The following is a 4,150-nucleotide window of genomic DNA, read 5'->3' as shown; positions in this document are numbered from 1 at the left end:
AGACTCAGCCACTCTCAGGGATATACTCAGGAATATCCTCAGTTTGCTCCAACACTGGAGGATAAGGTGGTGAGCGTGGGATCGGGCAGACGTCCACGCGTAGGTTCGAATCCCACCACATACAGCCTTAAACACTTTGCCATTTGTCGAGTGGTTTAAAGTTACCTACATGTCACCATGATGCCCAAGTTCTAGGTGGTTACACCCAAGATGAGCTTCGGGGGTGATATGGGTACCACTATAAATAAAATTGCCTGCGCCACTAATGGGCGGAAGCTGAACAGCGCTTCCCATACACTCTTCAAGCGTGCCTACAGGCGCTATAGGCCTTCACGTAAAAAAAAAAAAAAAAAAAAAAAAAAAAAAATGTTTATGCAATAAGGTGTGCAAGATATGTACTTATTTATTGCAATACTTGTACTTCTTAGTGTTATATATTTTATACTTTAACCCTAAGTCTTTGCCCAGGGGGTGGGTGGCAAGGTCCACCCTCCTCCTTTGTTGTAATTATTTATTAATTCAGCAATAAATGTATCAATCAATCAATCAATCTCTAAAATTCTGGATTGCAGTGGAGAAAACTTACTAGTATTCAATGCCTCAAAAACTCAATTCCTTCATCTATAAACTCAACACAATCTTCCAGACAATTATCCTCTCTTTAATGACACTCAACTGTTGTCTTTTACACTGAGCAGCATCCTCAGTTTGTCCTTCACTTATAATCTAAACTGAAAACTTTACATATCTTCTCTAGCCAAAACAGATTCTGTGAAGTTAGGCTTTCTGATTTACCTCAACTTTTTTTTTTTTTTTCACCCACCAAATTCTATACAGGACCCTTATCCATCCATGTATGTATGCACTAATACTGCTCTCTCCTAGATAAGGTGGAATCAAACTTTTTGCCTCATCAACACCTCCTCTCTGACTGTCTTCAGCCTCTTTCTCATTGCCATAATGCATCTCTTGCTATCTTCAATGTTATTTTCATGCCAATTGCTCTTTTGATCTTGCTAACTGTATGCCTCCTCTCCTCTTGTGGTCTTGCCAGACAAGACTTTCTTATTTCTCTCATCCTCATTCAGTCCAATTCTGATGCAAGAGTTAACCAGTACTCTCAATCATTCATTACTTTTTCTGATAAACTCTGGAACTCCCTGCCTGTTTCTATATTTCCATTTACCTATGACCCTAACTCACTTAAGAGGAGATTTCAAGATATTTATCCCATTCTTTTGGCTAACTCTCTTGACCATGTATGGAGAATGACACCCTCATTTGGCCTTCGTGTTCATTCATTTTGGTTGTCTTTGGTCAGTTTTACCCTATTACGTGACACCAATAATCAAAGTATGTATAGTAAATTTGCAGAATTACTTACAATTACTACAGTCACATTATATATATGATACAATATAAGATAACAGTATTTGTTAAATCTGTACATAATATTCATAGACAATGTGTACACAGAGTCAATGGATAATTCATAATGCATTTTTTTGTAGGAGAGCTGTGGTCCATATTTTATTAAAGTATGACAATAAAAAAAGTCTAAAGTCACTCTCTCTCGTACCTTCACTCTCTGCAGAGGGGCAAATTCTGCTGATCCATTATTTGCAGTGGATATCATTCTGGGCAGCATGATTTTACTTGGATCTGGTTCCTGCAAAAGTAGTACAAGCAATTCAACCAAGCATTCATAAAATTCTCGACTCAAAACTTAAACAAACCTAACCTAACTAATTCTTGATTAACCAAACTGATGTACTGGGCCTATGTGACGCTCAGGCCTAGTGTACTGGGCCTAAGTGAAGCTTAGGCCGAGTGGTTAAAAAAAGAAAGATGTAACGGATCCAAAGGGGAGGGGGGGAGAAACAGCCAAACTTAACAAAAATAGAACACTACTTCACTAGCGACACAGCACCGTCACGAAATCGCCTATCTACCCTATCTCTAGAGGGAGAACCATGGGGGAACTTCAGGTGACTCAACTTTGGGATGGGGTGAGGTGGCGTGACCAGTGGTGTCCCAGGAGGGAGGTATGGCGTCGCGTCTCTCTGCCCTCTCTCTCTCTCTCTCTCTCTCTCTCTCAGCCTGAGTCTGCCTGCTGGGTGGAATAGGGCAGAGGGTCCCACAGGGGTGTTGCTCAGACAAGAGCGATGGTGTTCTGTGTGGACACGAATCGAATCGAATATAGATAGAAAAGTGATCCCCATACATGGGGATCATGCCTTGTTTAACTATAGTCAATTTCTTATAAAACTATCATGACTAAAGAAATATTTTCTTATATATAACCTACAGCCTTGCTTTCTAATCTTCCTGCCATGATTTCTAGTCCTATTTCCCTCCTCTAAGGTAAAGAAAGATCTCACATCTATGTAGTTTGTATCTGAGAACATTTGAAATAACTATCATATCCCCTCTTATACATCTCCTCTCAAATAAAAACATGTTTAATTCCTTTAATCTATCTCTATACTCCAGGCGCTTTAATGCTGGTATCATCCTAGTTGCTTTTCTCTGAACTGCTTCTAACATGTTGATATCCTGCCTATAATGGGGTGACCAGGCCTGTATGCAATACTCTAAATGGGGCCTAACATAGGAATTATATAAGCTACGCACCACTTCCTTACTTTTATAACTAACATTTCTATTTATAAAACCCAGGATCCTATTTGCCCTATTTCTTGCTTCTAAACATTGCTTTGAAAATTTCATAGTCCTGTCTATCACTACTCCTAAATCCTTTCCTTCCTCTACTGCCTCTAGCCAACATCCCTCCATCTCACAGCTAAAGTTTGTGTTGTCTTTACCTAAATGCATAACCTGACACTTTTTAGAATTAAACTCCATCTGCCACCTGTCTGCCCATGCTATCAGCCTGTCCAGGTCTCGTTGTATTCTGTAATTGTCCTTTTCACCCTGTACTGCACATGCTATCTTAGTATCATCTGCAAACTTTGATACTTTGCTACTAATTCCTATATCTAAATCGTTAATGTACACCAAGAAAAGAAGAGGTCCTAGCACTGATCCTTGGGGTACCCCACTAACCACTTCCTTCCACTCAGACATTGCCCCATTTAATACTACTCTGTTTCCTATCAGAAAGCCATTCACTAATCCAATCAACTAACCTACCCCCTATCCCATGTAGTCTCAATTTGTACACTAGCCTCCTATGCGGTACCTTATCAAACGCCTTGCTAAAATAAGAAGGGAGCTGTAGTAGGAGAATAAAGTCACTGGGGCTTGACCCAGGCACAAGACGGTTTTTAGTAAAGTATCACTCTACTTTTTGTTTCTTGTGGACACCACCATGCCCCCACCTTATAAAGCGCGGCCACGGCTATTGCGCGCGCCGCCTACGTCATCCCCCTTGTTCTTCCTCGAGTGACTATCCATATAGGAACTCTTAGCTACATTTGGAAGAGAAGATGAGGATTTGGTGATTAAAGACATACCAGACTATTGGGTAATAATCCCAACCCAGTACTGCCACTCAGTACACTGACACCTTATAAAGCGCGGCCACGGCTATTGCGCGCGCCGCCTACGTCATCCCCCTTGTTCTTCCTCGAGTGACTATCCATATAGGAACTCTTAGCTACATTTGGAAGAGAAGATGAGGATTTGGTGATTAAAGACATACCAGACTATTGGGTAATAATCCCAACCCAGTACTGCCACTCAGTACACTGACATGGTAACAATGCATTCCCACAATCAAACAAGGATCCTGCTGGGAACAACCAGGAAACGTAAAACAAATAGAAAATAATTAAAATCATAACATGTGCATAACAAACTTACACATATATACACCTGCGCCCAGCCCCCCAAAGTTAGGTTAGACTTCACCCTATGACTCACTTGTGCGCACATGACCACGCACGTGACTACACATTATCACGGTCTAAATCACACTTCTACGAGCATTTCAAACACTATTTTACCATATCAGAAATTAATAATAAGGTTAGGTTAAGTTTCCCAAGAGGTCCCCACGATTGTTAGACACAGGGAAGAAGAAATATAAGATAGGGTATATTGGTTGAAAAAGCAATTTTACCGGAAGGATATTACTTGACTCCCCTAGCAAAGGTACACCACCATTATAACATCGCCTATTTCTCCG

General features: G+C 40.7%; 1 long non-coding RNA gene across 2 annotated transcripts in view; it reads right to left on the bottom strand.

The window, feature by feature from the left end:
• The window catches only part of LOC123505031, a 43,499-nt gene that overhangs the window by 38,543 nt on the left and 806 nt on the right, over nucleotides 1–4,150 (bottom strand). For both annotated transcript variants that reach the window (XR_006675026.1, XR_006675025.1), the window contains exon 2: nucleotides 1,580–1,669. This is a non-coding gene — a long non-coding RNA (uncharacterized LOC123505031). The remainder of the gene's footprint in view (nucleotides 1–1,579; nucleotides 1,670–4,150) is intronic.

Source organism: Portunus trituberculatus, chromosome 17 (genome assembly GCF_017591435.1).
Source record: "Portunus trituberculatus isolate SZX2019 chromosome 17, ASM1759143v1, whole genome shotgun sequence".
Taxonomy (NCBI): Eukaryota; Metazoa; Arthropoda; class Malacostraca; order Decapoda; family Portunidae; genus Portunus; species Portunus trituberculatus.
Note: the sequence above shows the minus strand (reverse complement) of the source record. Positions and strands in the feature narration are given on the sequence as shown.